The following is a 20,724-nucleotide window of genomic DNA, read 5'->3' as shown; positions in this document are numbered from 1 at the left end:
GCTCTTACCCATCTACCAAACCCAATACTTGTTAGAGTTTGACGTATTCTAGGAATGGCAAAACATAGCGCGTTGAACGACTCATTAAAATCAGACATCCGGTAAGATTTACATGTCTTCCACCATAGCGTCTCGTATTCTTTTTTTATTTGACGGTAAACGTAGGTTCATCATTAAATGACGACAACACAGCCCGTGATAAACACGTGGAAACACGTTTCTAACACCTACGTGTATAGAATTCGCCTTATCCAATATGATCGCCATATCTTGTATTTCACCAACACACTCTCTGAGCTTTAAGAGAAACCATGTCCAAGATTCACCATCCACTGATTCTCCTATTCCATAAGCAATTGGTAAAATCTGGTTATTTCCATCCATGCCAACTGCTAAAAACAATGTTCCTTTAAATTCACCCATTAAGTGTGCGCCCTTGATGATAACCATCGGTCTTAGATTATACATAAAACTATGAATCTGAAAATGAAAAATTACAAAATAAGGTCAACCTCGATTTAGTTTAACAAAAAAAATTAACAAGTAAACCGTATAACTTACCGCAACAGCTATCGCGACAAAAACCATTTCAAAGCAACTATCATCATCAGTCAAGATGTGAGTAATGGTTCCCGAATTTGCACGCTCCAAATTGTAATAGTAAATTGGTAGTTACGCAAAGGAATCTCGGCTTGTTCCTTGTAGAAGTTCTAGTGCATGGCGTTTTCCACGCCAAGCTTGAAGGTTACTTATCTCAACCTGGAATCTTTGTCCAAAATCTTTGATTATCTCTTTGCAACGATATATTCTACCGTTGTCTTTTAATGGTTCCTTTAAATAGTGACCCAAAACCTTTGGGTTTGCCTGGTGAAGATGTGGGTATGTTAACGTCTTCGAACAGGTGTGTTTATCGTTCATATGTTTAACAAAAAATAAACTACCACCAGGGACATTGTATGCCCTAAATCGCCACTCACAACCATCACCCAGACATGACACTTCATATCGTGTTTTAGACGATCTATCTACTTTAAATTCAAAATGTTCTAACAAACATTTTTTCCCAACTCAAGCTTCATCTCTTATTTTTTTATTGAATACATGGCCAGGCTCAAACACAATTGATGAAGAACCTGATTGTATCTTGCTTGGTAAGTTAGAGGGGATATATTTTTCAAAGAAATTTTCAAAATTTGGTCCATCCTCGTTTAAAACATCAGCAATTTCATTAACATAAATATTTAAATCAGGAACTTTGAAATGGTTTAAAGATGCAAAACTAGATGAACCAATACCAGACTCTTCAATAACGTATAATTTATATAATTCAAAAGGATTCTGCATCACCAAATTAAATAAAAAAAGTAAGATCACGATCTTTAATTATTCGATCGGATCAGTAAACATGGACATCCGGTAGGACAACCATGTAATGTTTGGAATATCACACATCTTAGAAACATAACTTAAAAAACTTATATATGAATGATTGGTTTCAATTTCTAAACCACGTCTACTTACACCAACATCAACAACATACTCGATGTTCCCGTTAACGACCTGCCACTTTCCACCGCTATATACAACAAACTTAACCCTCATATTTTAAATTAACTACTAGAAAACGTGATTTTACTATGAGGTAGAGGATGGTTCATGGTGGTCATGTAAATAAAGTGAAGAAAATCAGTTCATAATTTGTATGATGTAGATAAAGTGAAGAAAAGCCTGGTTCCTGGTGATTTAATTCCAAATTATTCTGTTAAAGTTATTTATGTAACACATGACAATTTTGAATGATTTAATATTTTTTTCTTTGGTTCACGATCTGGATGAAGATGGTGGTGGTTTGGTTGTGATGGAGGTTAAAGAGTGAAATATATGTTATTCTATTTTTGGTTTAAAAAATTAAGTTATTACATAAATAGTCCCTAAGATAGTAAAATTATCAATCAACCCTCAAGTGTAAGACACATGTCATACTTAACTGGGAATTTTAACCAGGTTAAGGTCAAAGGACGTAGAATGTAATGAGTTTTCACAAATAAATGATCGTGACTGTAATTATTGAAGTTAAAGGGCGTCCGTTGCAATCCAATACAAAATAAACATAAAGGACGGGAAATGTAATTTACCCTAACTTATAATTCCAAAGTTTGAGATATATTTACAGGTAGAGTATCCTGTACATTAATCTAAAAGTGTGGGAAGGGTGAGAAATATTGTGGTGATGACATGCGTCCTCAATCTAAATTAATTCAAAAGGGTAAACAAGTAATTTTCTTATTGATTGAATTAATTGATAACATTCCATAACCGTCACCCTTAATTATAGGAATACGAATTAGGAATTAATCTACGAATTTGTGTCATCTCGTTCAGAACTGTATAGTGTTATATTTTTCTATATAGTGTTATATAGTGTTACATAGTGTTATATGGTGTTATATAGTGTTTTTTTGATGTTATATAGTGTTATAGGTGTTATATGGTATTATATGGTGTTTTATAGTGTTATTTAGAGTTATATGGTGTTTTATAGTGTTATTTAGAGTTATATAGTGTTTTGTTTGTCTGGTAGCATGTCTATGACAGATGTATAGTGTTATATATTGTTATATTGTTATATAGTGTTACATAGTGTTATATGGTTTTACATAGTGTTATATGGTGTTATAGTGTTATATAATGGATGTATAGTGTTATATATTTCTTGTAGCAGTTACATATTTCTGGATTTTTTAGAATGTCTGAATTTTAAAATAAGTTTAAAATTGAATCGCTAGATTTTAGGAGTGAATCACTAGAATTTAGGAGAGGTTACCTAATGAATGAAGACATCAGATGACACATCATCTATTGTAATGACAACAGTGGTTGAAACACCAGTTGTTTCAACAGCTGTTAGTCAATCACCTATCTCTTCACAAGCCATTACTTGGTAAGTTAGAGGGGATATATTTTTCAAAGAAATTTTCAAAATTTGGTCCATCCTCGTTTAAAACATCAGCAATTTCATTAACATAAATATTTAAATCAGGAACTTTGAAATGGTTTAAAGATGCAAAACTAGATGAACCAATACCAGACTCTTCAATAACGTATAATTTATATAATTCAAAAGGATTCTGCATCACTAAATTAAATAAAAAAAGTAAGATCACGATCTTTAATTATATCGATCGGATCAGTAAACATGGACATCCGGTAGGACAACCGTGTAATGTTTGGAATATCACACATCTTAGAAACATAACTTAAAAAACTTATATATGAATGATTGGTTTCAATTTCTAAACCACGTCTACTTACACCAACATCAACAACATACTCGATGTTCCCGTTAACGACCTGCCACTTTCCACCGCTATATAAAACAAACTTAACCCTCATATTTTAAATTAACTACTAGAAAACGTGATTTTACTATGAGGTAGAGGATGGTTCATGGTGGTCATGTAAATAAAGTGAAGAAAATTAGTTCATAATTTGTATGATGTAGATAAAGTGAAGAAAAGCCTGGTTCGTGGTGATTTAATTCCAAATTATTCTGTTAAAGTTATTTATGTAACACATGACAATTTTGAATGATTTAATATTTTTTTTCTTTGGTTCACGATCTGGATGAAGATGGTGGTGGTTTAGTTGTGATGGAGGTTAAAGAGTGAAATATATGTTATTCTATTTTTGGTTTAAAAAATTAAGTTATTACATAAATAGTCCCTAAGATAGTAAAATTATCAATCAACCCTCAAGTGTAAGACACATGTCATACTTAACTAGGAATTTTAACCAGGTTAAGGTCAAAGGACGTAGAATGTAATGAGTTTTTACATTCCCTAATCGTCACCCTTAATTATAGGAATACGAATTAAGAATTAATCTACGAATTTGTGTCATCTCGTTCAGAAGTGTATAGTGTTATATCTTTCTATATAGTGTTATATAGTGTTACATAGTGTTATATGGTGTTATATAGTGTTTTTTTTATGTTATATAGTATTATATAGTGTTATATAGTGTTATAGGTGTTATATGGTATTATATGGTGTTTTATAGTGTTATTTAGAGTTATATAGTGTTATATTTGTCTGATAGCATGTCTATGATAGATGTATAATGTTATATATTGTTATATAGTGTTATATAGTGTTACATAGTGTTATATGGTTTTACATAGTGTTATATGGTATTATAGTGTTATATGATGGATGTATAGTGTTATATATTTCTTGTTGCAGTTACATATTTCTGGATTTTTTTAGAATGTCTGAATTTTAAAATAAGTTTAAAATTGAATCGCTAGATTTTAGGAGTGAATCACTAGAATTTAGGAGAGGTTACCTAATGAATGAAGACATCAGATGACACATCATCTATTGTAATGACAACAGTGGTTGAAACACCAGTTCTTTTAACAGCTGTTAGTCAATCACCTATCTCTTCACAAGCCATTGTTCCTTTTGATCCAAAAACTCAAATAGAAACACCTTCTCCCAAAAAGGTGTATACAAGAAAAAGAAAATTTCAAGTGCATGATGATGATATACCAGCACCTGTTCCCATTTTATCTGCTCTTGCAATATTACCAAACCTCAATCTTTTATTCCTTCAAAATTGTTCAACCCAATCAAAGATCCTATAGAACTCCAAGGATATGACTCTGCTGATGTTGTACCAGTAGCTGCCAGTTATCCACTAGAACTGCATGCTGTAAAGAATGAAATGAGGCAGTTTTACTTAGTGGATGATCCTTTAAAAAGGAAATTCCCTTCCCTAATTGTTTATAAAGATCCAGCCAACATAAATGAGTATTTAAAACTCAAGGCCAGGCAAGCTGATACCAGAGCTAGACTTGAATGCCAAGGGAAAAGTGACAATGAAGTCTCAACTCATACGCAGTTCTTGGTCACTAAAGTTAAACAGTTGGAAGATTATGCAAGAGACCTAAGCAAAGAAATGTCCAACCTACCTCCAGAAACTAACTTGCAGGAATATCTGAATAAAATTGAAAGAATAAAGAGAGATCTAGGCATGAAAAGGTCAGCACCAAATTGGAGCAAATACAAAAAGAAAATTGATGATCTTACATTGGAGTATAAAAGAAAGAAGCATGAATTGGTTGATGTAAAAGTGGGAACTGCCAAAGCCATATCAAAATAGACAAGACAGTACACTGACGAGGCTTATGAAAGCTAAGGAAAAGGAGAGAAACAGATCCTAAACTTCCAAAGAAGTCTGATTACAAAACCACTGCTAAACCAAAGCAGCAGGCTCACACTTCTGAACCACTGTTCACATCATCGGATACCTCTACCATTGTGGCAAATCAAAGAAAGAGGCAAAAACTGACTGATGAAGAAGAGAAAGAACAAGAAGCTGTATATTTCAAATAAGCTATCAAAACAATGGCACTAGAGGATGACAACTCAGCAAAGCTTCAAAACATAGCCAAACAAGTTCTGAACATGCCACCATCTTCAAACTCATCAGCAAATAAACCTCTCCCAAGAAACACATTAGATTCAAAAATATTAAAGTGGATGTCTGATCAAAAGACCCATGTATTGACTCTGATCAGATCTAATGGTGTAGTGAAGCAAATATCAAGGGAAGCAGCACTTGGCCTGGGTGTTGAAGATTTACATGATCTCCTTGAGCTTACACTTTGCAGGGATAAGGATGATACAAGTTCCTTAGATTTTGAATTGCAATTTAAAGGGCAAGTTAGGGAACTTTTGATGAGACAATAAAAATACAGAATAATGAAGAGTTTTGGCATCATCTATTCCAGGGGGAACATTAATCCTTAAAAGTCAGTTACAACCACTGTTTTCATTAAAAGTTTGATTGTTAAATGTTATCCACTGCTGAAAGACAACTTCTATTTCTTCATTCTTCATGTTGACCATTGACTGGCCAAACATTAGTTTTTCAATCACTGTTGGGTATCCACTGATTGTTAAAAAACACCCACTGCTCACATTTTTATTCTTGACACCCACTGATATTGACCATCAGTGGTTTCCCTAAAAAACCACTCACCTTTTTATTGTTGATGTGGTTAATTAATTATAGAATTAAATTATCAAATGAAAACTATAATTACAATGAAAAACACCCACTGCTCACATTTTTATTATAATGATGTTGTATTAATAACAAATAATAATTAATATAACTAAGTTTCTCGAGCCCGGGAAGCAATCCCGGGTAATAACCTAGTTTGAAACATATACAAAGACACTATAACTCCTACAATTTTCAAATCAGTCCAAATAATTAAAACACAATTTCTAATTTGGTCCCTATTGATCTCATGGTTTAAAACACTTCTCACACTTTTGAATTAATGTACATTATCCCTACCATATATTTACATTCATATTATATTTAGTGAATCAACGTTTCTGAGATTTTGAATCCCTATGCAACTAGTAAAAATAGACCTTTTAGAAATAAAAACTTATATATATATACAAACACTAGCGCCAGCTTGGCTCGAAGCCTAACTAAGATGAACCTCAAACCGACTGGGTACCTAACATTTTAAACCCCAAATTAATTTAGATTATAAAAAATGGGTCCCTACAAAACTGGAGGAGAGGTGAGCAAAAACAAGTTGCGTTACCAAATTTTAAACTCGTCACCTTATCTATAGCATGGTTTAATAGGATCTTACTAGCTCTTTTATTTTGTGTTTACGTCATGTATATAATAATTAAAAAAGTTATATATGAAAAACGAGAAAAAATTTGTGTGTCTCAAAATTTTGGTTCCTATGTGGTCGCACACCGTATAAGGCGGCCCTAATTTGGTGTGAGAACTCGGTGAGTTCCTCTTTCACTTTCATGAATAACGGTTTAAAATCATAATTAATAAACGATCGTCAATGTCAATATTAAAAAAATTCATATCAATGTTTTACATTTGTCACTAAACCAATTTGCCAGTCTAGCCACTAACACTAACCCAGACATTTACCCAGTAATATGTCACAACATATATTTTGAAATTAAAAGTACATATATAAATTTAACAAGACAAAGGATATTTATTTCCATAAATAACAGGGTCCCAAACATAACGTTTATGATTTACAAAAGTAACGAATATATAAATAGTAGTCATGTGATGTGGGGGAGTCAAGAAGGCGAGGTGTCATGTGGGGGAGAACTTAGGGTGAAGGGGGTGCTCACCTAATAGGTGAGTCCCCTCTCTTACGCCAAACCAATCCCCGTGTGCCACGTCAAGTCCCCTCTTAAACTCCCCTAACACCCCAATTTGATGGCGCCACTCCCCTCTTAGGTGAATTGGTTTTTTTTTTTTTTAAAAAAAAGGAAAGCTTGTGATTGGACCAAGTCTCCCTCTCTCCTCTCTCTCTCCTCCCCTCTCTTCGGTGGCGGCACCCCCAACTTCTTCCCCGATTTCACCCCCCGCCTTATTGGCGGCACCCCCCAATTCGGCAAAACTGGTCCCCGATTAACCTTCCCGAAGGTGCCCCGCACTCCCTTAAACGTGAAAGTGACGCGGGCAATATATATTTAGTTTGAAAGGTTGCGTAAAATGAGCGGGAATAATAGTTAGTTAGAGCATTCACATCCAATCCACTAAAAATATACATACATTCTACTAAAAAACAACTCCTATATCAATATATTTTCACTAAAAACAAATACTTTTTCTCTCTCCTTTTCAATATATATTACATTTTCTCTCTCCTCTACTCACAACCACTTTCAAAATATATTAAAAAATTATACAGGGTGAACAGTGTCCCCCCAAATATACAGATGAACAGTAACATTTTCTCTCTCCTCCACTCACAACCACTTAAACCACTTTTTATAATTTAAAAACCCATCTCTCAAGATTTGGTGGATAGAATGTGAATGCTCTTACACAATCAGGCAATCATCCCCTGTTCGCATTATTGGACAACGTTGGTGTTACGCGCCCATTAGTATTGTGTGGTTTTATTTTTATTTTTATTTTTATTTTTTTGAGAATGTATAATTACATGATGTTTATGTGACTGTGCAAATATGTCAAAGGATAAGCACATGGTGTAGACTACAGCAGATTCATGCGATTAGCACAAAAGACCTGTTGAACTTTCACAAGAACGATACGGTTGATAAGCATAAGAAAAAAATTATACAAGTAATTTTTTTGGTAACCTGTTGGGAGATTTGGAAAGCAACGAACGAGCACATATTCGGTGGGAAACGAATAAACTTAGAAGCAATCTTCGGGGAGATCCAAGCAATTTCCTTCACGTGGGTAAAATTTCGGGCGAAACGGATAAATATAGAATTGGAAAAATGGGTGAGGTTTGAATTGGAGAGATAACTAATCAATATATTGTTTTCGATTGTATGTAATTTTATTATGTTCTAGGCAATGATGTAAAAGTGGTTGGCTTAGTAGCTTACTAGCCATTGTATTGTCCGAAAGTTTGGTAATGAATAAAATGTTCTCGTTCAGAAAAAAATGGCTAACTGAAATTTTGAAAATCGTTATTTAAGATACATTTTTAAAAAATATTATTATACATGCATAGTGGAGATGAATAAAATTATTATTATTACTATATATTACTATATATTAATTTTAGAAATTACTATATATTATTACTATATATTACTTTACTATATATTAATTTTAGAAAGGAAATGAACAGTGATAAGATTATATAATAATAATATATTCATATAATAATACTAATTATAATAATAATATATTCATATAATAATACTAATTATTATTATTTTTTTTATTTTCTCAGTTGGATAAGCTTGATGTCAACCAATACTGGTATCGAAAATACAGGTATGGTCCGGTTCATTATCGGTACATGAATGTACAAATTGGCACCGGCCTGATACAGAAAACACCAAAAGTCGGTACCGAATTAGTACTTAGGATCCTTCGGTTTGGGAAATTCGGTACCGGTACCTAGTATTATTTGCTCATCTCTGACCACGGGTTTCATACGAACAACATCATTAACATACAACTTTTTTGGTTGATTTTCTTTCGATTATTTTTTAATGTTTTTTACATTTTCTTTTTATTTTTGTTAGTGGTTCCGCGTGCAACGCGCTCGTAGTGATTTCAAAACACATGTAAACACAGACTAAATAACAAAAGAAGTTCACGCGGGTAGGGTGATAAACCTAGTTATTATAAAAAGGGAAAAAATACTGTTCTTTTACAATCTTAACAATTTAAAAATAAAAAAGTGGTATGAATGTTTGTTTTACATAAAAGATATCAGCTAATTAATTTACATATATTATATTTATAAGAAGCACAAAACTTAAATAATAGAAACCACGAATAATAAAATTAATGTTATAAATATATTTTATTATGTGGTTATCAACTCCTTAAATAGATTGGCTTCTTCTCCAACTCTCCTATATATGTTCATTGTATTCCTTTGTAAAATACACACCTTAATCAATAATATCAATCTCTTCCTCCCTATTGTTTTCTTGTATTGTTTTGCTAATAGGTTAGTTTCACAACACGTTATCAGCACGAGTTGCTTTTGGAGTTGACATGAGTTGCTGTTGGAGTTGGATCACCCCGTACTACTACAAGTAAGTGAATCAATCTTCTTGTCACTTATAGTTGTTACATGTTAATATTTCAGTGTTAGTATAACTTTGAAATACTTATGTAAATTATGGAGACTAAGTTTTAACGGTGAATTTAAAAAAAAACATATGAAGACTGTGATCTAGGGTTTCTGAATGGTGAAGGAGGTCTAATTGTTCGTTCTAAAAATAAGTTTTCTTAATTTGTCACATAGGATCCGGCTGTTAATTTTGTATTGAGCCCAAAGAAAAAATATATTAACATCCAACATTATATTAAATTTATAAATTAGTCCATTAACCGGTATATAGAGCAATTCCAGACTACATCGATTGGTAGAATAAATTGTTTGCTTAAAAATCAAATATTTGTGTTAATCGTTTTAGTGTATGTGTTGTATATTTTATTATATTATTATCAGTATCTATCCTTTACATTTTATTATATTATTATCAACTAGGTTATAACCCCGTGTATTACACAGGTTGAATAAATGAATTTTATATACTAAATAATAAAACATTATCTTTTTAAAAACCTCCTTTATTGCACGGGTTGAATAAATGTAATTTTATATATTAAATAATAAAATAAGTTATATCTATAAGAACCATATGTATTGTACGGGTTGAATAAATGTAATATTATATACCAAATAATAAAAAAAATTATATCTTTAAAACCATTGTATTACACAGGTTGAATAAATGTAATATTGTTTACCAAATAATAAAAAAAGTTTTATTTTTAAAAGCCCCCGTGTATTACATGAGTTGAATAAATATTATTTTATATACCAAATAATAAAAAAAAAATATATTTAAAAAAAACTAACGGATTTTTTTTTATTTTTAAAGTAGGATAAGATTGAATATTAATATGAACTAACGGATTTCTTTTATATTTAAAGTAGGATAAGATTGAATATTAATCTTTATTTATTTAGTTAATATAAGATTGAAATATCATATGATTGAATAGGTGGGAGGTTGTATGATGATAAATCGGTTAACCGTACTGAATGATAAAGATAATAGTGATTGTTGAACAAATTAATTAATCGAATTCTAAAAGACTATATTTCTCATAAAGCATAATTTTATCTCTTACCTGATACATCTTAACTTATACTGATTTAAGTTGAGTGCATTTTAACCTTTTAAGATAAACTATGAAGGTTAAAATAATTAAATTTTACCAAGACAATTCTAACCCTTGATTTGGGTTTATAGAATGTGACATGTTTCATGTGGAGAGTTGTGTTTATGCTGATGAGGTCGTGGCATGTTTGATTTGTTTATGTTATTATTATTATTATTATTATTATTATTATTATTATTATTATTATTATTTTTGGTGATTGTTAATCATGTTCTATTAAATCTATACTATATAATAAAAGAATTAAATATTATTGATAATAAAAATTTGTATTAGATTAGATTTTAGATTTGATTAAATATTATTAATAATAAAATTTTTTATTAATTTAGATTAAATATTATTATTAGTATTATTAATAATTTTAATCAATTAAATAAGAGAATGACAAGTGTCCCAAAACAGGTTTCTTTTATTATATAGTATAGATATCTATCCTTAATTGGTAAATGTGTTTATGAACTCTTGATAAGGATAAACAAAAAGATAAAAAAATACTTGTTCGTAAATTAATAAACCCATTTAAATAATCCAAGGATTATAATATAACACATCTTGAGAGATAAATATTTGTTTGTTATAATAAATTCTTAGTCAAAATAATCCAATTTCATAAGAACACATAACTTTAAACCATTTATTTAGGTGAAATATTATACATGATAATTATCTCATTAAGAGCATGCAAAAACAATTACTTTACGTAAACTTTTACCTGTATGTATTACACTAAGAAATAGTAACAAGGGTAAAGTCCATAGAACTTACCATGCGGAGCTACATAGGTCACTCAAAACTAATGCCATTTGATATTGTCTTTTCTTATGCAAATGTTTGTTATTAAGTAAAAAAATTGTTATAAAGTCCACGTTAACCAACTAAAGGTCAATTTCTATTCTTTCCGCCCATATGTGAATGATTTTAAGCATTATGATTTTCAAACTGACCATTGTAAACATTAATTTGTGGATACCAAACGAAAATATATAAATAGCATATTTGTATATGTTTATATAACTGTAATTTATGATTCAAGATATAGCATTTTTGTGGTGTCTTTCTTCATATATCAATGTTATCTTTTTATAGAACAATAATTTTAATGCAGCATGCTTAATGTTGATAAAATAGAGAATGGTGTCTAATCTTTTTATTGTAAGATTATCAGTGTTGCCAATTTACTAAGGTCATTAAAGTTATAAATATAACTTGTAAAATGGTAGAAATTTAAATGATATGCTTTAAATATTTGTATAGGCAAGTGGAGATGTATATGTGATAAGAAATATATATATATATATATATATATATATATATATATATATATATATATATATTCGTATGAATGATGAAAGAAAAAACATCTTCTATTATAGATATACTAAGCATAGCTTGTTTTATAACGTTAGGTGTTGCATAATTTAACTTTGTGTATATTATCACTATTGCATTTATATATGTCTTTTATATGCAATCATTTATTTATGTCGATAATATTAAATATAACAACCAAACAAGGTTGTGGTTTATCACCATATTATGAAAGATGTTTAGATATGACACCCGAAGTGTCATACTCCCCTAAATCTTATTATCATTTTATATGTCATAAGATTTTAGATTGAAAAAATCTTATATGACTTAGTCATGTAACTATATCTCAATTATATGATATGAAAAGAAGATTCTTTGTTAGGAAAAATTAGATCATTTTTTTCCCATTGGTCACACTTGAGATATGATCCTGAAGTAGCAATATCATTTAAAGAGTATGGATAATTTAAAATGATTTCATACCTGTGTGACAGAGTAAATAACGAAAATCCATAAAAGTTTTCGATTATATCTCATTCCCTAAAGTGAATGTGATTACGTATTGATAGTCATCATAGACATAATTGAGAAAGTTGTATGATGAGATCGACCATTTAGAATTATAATGATGGTCATGTTAATGATGAGATGGACCACCAAAAGTGGCAAACGAAGGACTAGTTATATAACATCATGGTTGAACTTTAAAGTTACAAGACATTCTTTCGTATCTAACATTTTGTATTACATAAGTGCAAGTAATACATATACGATCATAAACTAGAAGTTTATGGATTATAATTATATATTTAGTTGGCATGACCGGTTAGACCACACCGAGTCAACGATGAAGTGAAACATAATGAAGAAAATGAAGATTCTTCAGGCGGATAATTAGCATGTAATATTTACTCTCAAGGAAAATTATATATTTTCCAAATAAAGGAGGGTGTGTATCCCTTAATAATCTGGAAATGATTAAAGGATATGTATATCCTAACATGATACCATTTAGTGTTCTAAATCGATTCATCGTCTAAATGGTTATAAAATCCACAGCCTAAAGTTTATGTGATTATGACTTAGCTAATGTGATAGCAAGCATATTATCCCAAATTGACATATTTATTTTGGTTGTAACGGTGAATTTGATTCCCAAGTTATTGATGATCATTAGAATAAGTGTTTTGTTAAGAAGATTGCTGAACGTCTAGGATTAGTGGCAAAACCAATGATCATGAGAGTAGAAGTTCATATGTTATGAGCATATTATATTACATGCAACATTAAGCCAACAAAGTTGTAGGTCTTCTTCCCCCTTACAGTTGGTTTTTGGCCAGGAACCAAGGATGTCTCATCAAAGATTTTGGTTGTGCAACATTTATTGAAACTCATCCACCACATCGCATAAATATGGGACTTCAAAAAATTTTTGGGAATATGTTGGGTATAAATAATCGTCTATGATTAAATACTTAAAGCCATTAATGAGAAATTTGCTTATGGCTCATTGGCTTTCACTTTAGTGAATGAATGTTCCCAACATTAAGGGGAGATAACAAGCATTTGGAAAGTAAAAAGTGAAATGAATTATCATGTCATCTTGATCCTGAGACTATAAACTATGAACAAGAAGTTTAAAGTATAATTCATTTACCAATATTAAAGAACAAATTACCAGACAAGTTCACTGACCTAAATAGAGTGACTAAGTAAGTCACATAATCAACTGCTTATGCTCTAGTTATATGTGTGTCCTAAGATGACAACCACATATTTTGTAATGAGTCTATTGCACGCCTAAAGCGTGGTAGACTAGTTGATTCCAATAATAAAATTTCTCGAAAATTGGAGCAAGTAATTAAGATGGTCAAGTCGAGGTTATAGTAATAAAATCTCCTGAAGAGATAGTAGACATGATGGTTCAAGAAGAACCTCAGGTACCTGAAAATAAAGAGATCTCGATAAGTTGTATCATGTCTAAGATATGTATGGAATCGAAATTAAAATCGACGTCGTTATACTTTTGTATATAATGTAGCGCTTGAAATGGTTAAATGATAAGGATCAAGATTTAACATCTGCCTGTGAATGTAAACATAGAAAGGGCCAAAATTTAAGACGCAAATAAGGCAGAGTTGAATTCTCTAATGAAGTGGAAAGTTTATGAACAAACAGTCCATACAATTGAAGCTGTTATATATGTTGGATACAAATGAGTCTTTATGTGAATCATGTTAAAATCAAATTACGTGATATAAAGCAAAATTGGTGGCACAAGAATTTTCACAAAGACCTATGACTGATTACGAGGAGAAGTATTCTTCAATGGTGGATGCATTGACTTTCCAATATTTTATTAGTCTGGTAATATAAAGAGAGAATTGATATGCGTCTTATGAATGTTATGTATCACTTGATACTGAAAGTTTATATGAAATTCCTAAAGGATTAAATTATGTAAGTCATGTAAAGTAAGTTCTCGAGAACAATGTGATCATTGTATACATATTCAGATTTGAATACATTGTGATTATTTTATATGTTGGATATAGTTGGAACTCCTGATGGGTTTATTAAAGCAATTAACTACTTAGACGGCTAATTAAAACATCTTAACGATGTAATTCTTGTGCACCAATAAACATATAGATAACTTATACTCTGTGATTTTGATATTTCAATAAACAGTGTACACGCATGGTACAATATGGATTTTGGAACTAAAAGCAAGTGTTCATGACATTTTTGCGTATGATATAGAAATCAATGAGGAGGCTTATGTAACAGAACTCCTAAAGAGTGTGTGCACATGCATTGTTTTTTGAAGTGGAAAGAAGTATGTGAATGATTGTAAATGCCTCAAGCATTGATTTCAAAACCTCAAGAATGTATATATATAGTATAGACTAAAATAGTCGATTCAAATGTGGTATAATTGACTTACTGATGAGCTCATAAAGGAGAGAAATACATATGTTGTAATTAGTCAATCTATTTTCATTAAAAGAACAATGTGAGGATTATAAGTATTATAACATATGTTGGATGATATCATTAAATCTTCTGAAAAGATAAAAAAATGATGAGCTCAATTATTAAAGCAAGGATTTGCAAATTAAAGATGGTAATGCAACTTTATGGCTTGATATGTAGAACAAGCATTTGTATAATTATCCATCAATCATAATACATCTAGAAGATGTTGGACATTTTTCGTACGGGTAAAGCTTATGTTGTAAGTACATATAATGTTGTCCAGTTAGTAGATATTGACAATAACTCTTATATCAAATAAGCAAAGATCATTGGTTCAATATACAATAATTAAATACAAAATTATATATCTTGCTAGTTATACACGACTGTATATATCATTGAATTCGTTAACAAGATATAACTCGTCTATAGTCTATAGTGAGGAGACAATGTAATGGGTAAAACATATATTTTCTATACCCTTAAGGTACGAAATATATGGGTTTATATTTTACTAACCCATCAAAACAAGTTTGGTTAGTTTTTTTTTTTAGAGTGCAGGGAATGTAACAAAATACAATTGCGGATCTTATGATATTTGTTTACAAGAAGATGAACTAGAAGGCTCATATGAAAACCATACAACCTTGCTCAACATAAAGGATTGTACTTCAATGGATCAAGTGACATTTCATTTGATACAAGAGCTTTGAGCAACTTTCAAGGAAGATCAAGTCGCGTCACTAAAAGGCTACATATCCAAATGAGGGGGAGTATCATACAAATTGCACTCTTTTTCCCTTGACTAAGTTTTGTCCCATTGGGTTTTCTTAGTAAGGTTTTTAATGAGGCAACATACATAATCCAGAAGTATTGGGAGAAGAAATTACGCGCTACACTCTTTTTCCCTTAGCTGAGGTTTTATCCCACTGGGTTTTCCTAGCAAGGTTTTTAACTAGGCAGCATCTCAAAGCGTATGAAGTTGATAACCAAGGGGGAGTGTTATAAATATATTTTATTATGTGGTTATCAACTCCTTAAATAGATTGGCTTCTTCTCCAAGACTTCCTCTCCTATATATGTTCATTGTATTCCTTTGTAAAATACATACCTTAATCAATAATATCAATCTCTTCCTCCCTATTGTTTTCTTGTATTGTTTTGCTAATAGGTTAGTTTCACAACAATTAAAGCATTGTATCATTGACGGAACTTATATTTCTTTGTTTTAAAATATATTAGTAACTTATATAATATATTAAGTTACAAATCTATAAATTACACGAGTTGAATAAATAACAACTATTTGATGATTTTGTTACAGAGAAAAATAAAAAAAATATTGGAGAATTTCAAAACAAGCGGGTCACGGGATCAGGGTAGGTTAATAAAGAAAGGCGGAAAAAAACAATGTGTAGTCATAAAATTGTGTGATGTAATACTATGGGGTGTTTGGTGTTGCGTTTTCAAAATAAATTACGCGTTTTCAAAATAGATTTTGTGTTTTCAAAACTGCGTTTTGAAAAAGCATGTAGGTACATGCTTCTCCAAAACTGCGTTTTGGAGGCAGATAATCACGTTTTCATCCAAACACTTTTTTAAATTATGTATGTTTTACAAATGCAATAATCAAATAATCACTTCAAAACGTAATCCCAAACACCCTCTACATTTACTTTATTTTATTATTAGGTACAAAGATAAATAACTTGATAAAATATTATTTAAGAAAGTTTGTAAAAATAAAATTCTAATAGATATGCCTTTATATTATTAAAAAAAAGTTTATAAAAAATAAAATTCTAATAGATATGCCTTTATGATACCAACCACAAACATAACATCCACTCTAGTGATATGGGGATTATTGATATTTATTTGTATACTGTTAAATTGAAACATTTGTGTGCATATTTGGTTGTAACTTGTGTTTTATTGGTTGTACCTTAATCAAATATAGGTTGTAAGTTGTGCTTAAGTGGTTGTACCTTAATCAAATAATAATGGTTTCGTTACCTTACCAAATTCAATCTGTTTTGTATGCATGTATGGTTGTAAATTGTGCTTAAGTGGTTGTACCCTAATCAAATAATGGTTTCATTATCTTACCATATTCAATCGGTTTGATCCATTCAAAGTTGTGTTGTTTTATTTGTAAATTATTATTATTTATAATAATCTAATTAATTTAGCCAAAATCTTGTATAAATATAATTTGCAACATATTGATGCAATGGTTGTTGTAATGTATGCATTATGGTTTGTATAGTGGTAATGATATATATTATATACAGATTACGATGAACCTGTCAAACGAGAAAAAAATGACGTGGGTTCATCGTAACGCGCGAGTCCAAGATTACTTAGTTATTTTATTCTATGTTTTACGTTTCGGTTTAATTTCTTCGTATTAACACCGCAACTTCAGTGTCGGTGGTCTCTGACATTAGTGTCGCATTAGTGCACGCCCCCGCCGCAACGCGAGAGGTGCTTAATACTAGTTATATCTAATAATGTGACAACCCGAACTTCAAGGTTAGTAACGTTTATGTCACACCCTGGCTTTGCGGAAGCGTGGTTAATTTGGTGTGACTTCTTAATACCATAGCTTAATCATAACAAAGCTATATGAATTAAAAAAAAATATGCAAGATCATCCATTGATAAAAAATATTAAACATTGTCTTAACGGGTTAACACCCAACAACCATAACTTGTCTAAACATTACAAATGCAAACTTAACATAAACATGATTCAAGGACTGTGACTTGTCCAGGAAAGAGTCACAAGCCTCGAACCCTGGATGACCTCGGGCCTAATGCAGCGGGAAAACAAGCCATACCGCGCCAGATCGTTAGTTTCCTGAAATACATGTAAGTTGAAAAATCAACAATAATGTTGAGCGAGTTCATGCGATAGTGAGTAAATAAACCTTTATCTTTATCAAAAACCTGGTATGTAGCAAATAAGGAAAAAGAGATCACCAATGGTTTGCAAGGCCATTGATATGTGTGAAGTGCAAGTAGGGATGACTCAAACCTAGCGGATTTATGCGTCGGGCACTAAGTCACCCCGAGGTCCGTTCAGCTGGACCTGGGGCTGGGCTCGCTACACCCAGATATATCTACCGCTCCTGTCCCTCGGTCCTACTATGAGGATTAATGGCCTCAAGTTTCTGCCTACCCACTCACATGATCTAAGTAACAAACCTCCTTACGCTAATCATACCATGTATAAACATATTCATAATCATTGTAACATGTATTTCACCCCCGCAGTTTAGAAAACTGAAAACAGTTAAGAGAAAAGGGGGACATGAACTCACAGTCAGTGCGTAGCTAAATCAAGCACTCCAAATGTCCGAAAGCTGTGCAACGACCTACATGTGCTAATTCTATTAGACGGATGGCCGTGCTTTAGCTTTATAGTTTAATTTTCGGGAAACAGTTAGACAACCGTTCCTTGTATATATTTGGTAGTTAATTTCCTTCCCAAGGATGGGGGAATTAATACATGTGCGTTTATAATATTAAGTCTCACTTAATATATTTTACTTCTCATCCCAAAATATAATTATTTTTCTCAAAAATAATATATTTTCTTTTTACATAATACTTTCCAAAATAATACGTTGACAATATCCGCATTTATGGATATTTCCGGATAAGGCGTAAGTTACGTTTTGGCGATTAAGTGGTAATAGTAATTACCGTTGTAACTTATATGTTTTTCGTGTAGGCGTCGGTATTATTTTGGGTTCGACAAAGTTTGTAAATATTATTTTTACTCTAAAAATAATATTTATATATTTTCACAAAATAATCATAAACAGTGTTGTGAAAAATATATTTACCGAATATATATTTATCACGTTTAGTTTTTGTGAAAATCCCACCTCCGAATATTTGTGATAAAGTCATGGCGAAATATATTTTGTAAACATTTCAAAAATAACTCTAACACTTGTAAATAATTCTAAGTGTTAGATTTTAGAAAAATTTCGCCAGAGTTTCCCCTGTAACTGGAGGTGGCCACGCTATCAAGCGTATCATTTTCTTTTGCAAATCATTTCAACACTTCTTTTAAATCAACCAATCAATTTCCAACACATTAAACAAGTTTCAACAAATCATACTTGCCAACTTGTATGTAAGATCGCATTATTACATGAACTTGAAATTTTTCTAAAAACTATTGTGTAGATCTCGTTATATTTAGTGGATCTATGTATATAATAGTTTAGTCTTGTAAAAACCCCGTTTTTAGAACAAATCTTCCTTTACAACTTCCCGACAACTTTTATAAAAAAAATTGTTATTTTGTCGGATCTTTCGTTTCACAAGTTTCTATACACTTGTAGTTTAAAAATCACCTTTGTTAACATGTTATCCAACTTATATAAAACATGATTTTCTCGACACCCGGTTCTACGAATATACCACTTGTACATACGTAGATCGGCTCGTTTTAAATACTATTTTACATGTCAAAACACTTTTACACAAGTTCATGTTTCCCGTGTGGTGGAGTTTCACCTTTTAACCCTCGTACCGCTAGAAACAAGCTTATGTCAAGATTCGTGATCTTAACAAAGTCGGGTTAAACGATGATAAGAGCCACCACATCGTAGATCGGGTCTCTACAACCAACATATTCCAATACTACGACTTTTACACGCGTTATATGCTTTTAACCAACAATATTCGAGTTTTAGTAGACTTTTAGATTCAAAAGATGGGTTTCCGACTTTTAACCGTTAAAAATCCTTTTAACCACTTTAGATACGATCAAGAGCGAGTTTTAAATGTTATACCTCTAGCTCGGGGCTAGGGAAGAATCTAGTCGGAAATGGCGTGGATAAAAGCAAATGAACGAGGTCCTTCAACTTCCGCTTGCTTCAAAGCTCCTAATACGTGATCCCCGACACTTGTGTGAGCTTGGAATGGCAAGACAAGAACTCGAAAATGGATGTGTGGGTGGGGGTAGTCACGGCCGAGAGGGAGAGGGGGCAAGAGAGAGGAGTGTTGGTGAAATGTGTGTGTAATCTTGTGTGTTAAGTGTGGGTTTATATAGAGAAAATCAAGTGCTATCGTCCATCGGATTCTTATGTCTCTAGATATCCACGAAATCTAATATAATAATCAAAAGGTTGTACCCTTGTTCCATTAGAATGGAACCGGCCTAAAGGGGGGGGGGGTATGTCACACCCCCAAAATCCACCTGCGGATAACGCCCGCTCCGAGGGCGTGACTGACCAGGATCCAGCCACCAATCATACTGAACAAGCATATAAGTAGTTATAAAAGTTTAACCATCACAATTGGTGTTTCAAAACAAACAAGTTAAGTTGCAAGCGGAAGCATAAGTTCAAAGTTATAACATAAGTTCCAAAAGTTTTCAAGTTTTAACATAACATGTAGCAAACCCTGTCCCACAACGATCCTCCTCCATGCAAGCTCCAGCTCAGTACCTATGGTCCTGCAAAGCATGTAGTAACGAGTCAACAACTAGTTGAGTGAGTTCACGGGTGGGCGTTCGTTTTAGTTGTTTTCGAAAACAGTTTACTTTATCTGGCATCCTGCCGTGGGGGTTACCCCATAGTTTTAAAAACGTGACCAGTTCATTCCCAGTTACTCCGGCACTCCGGCCGTGGGGGCTACCCC

The sequence above is a fragment of the Helianthus annuus genome, chromosome 16 (genome assembly GCF_002127325.2).
Source record: "Helianthus annuus cultivar XRQ/B chromosome 16, HanXRQr2.0-SUNRISE, whole genome shotgun sequence".
Taxonomy (NCBI): Eukaryota; Viridiplantae; Streptophyta; class Magnoliopsida; order Asterales; family Asteraceae; genus Helianthus; species Helianthus annuus.
This window is presented reverse-complemented; position numbering follows the sequence as displayed.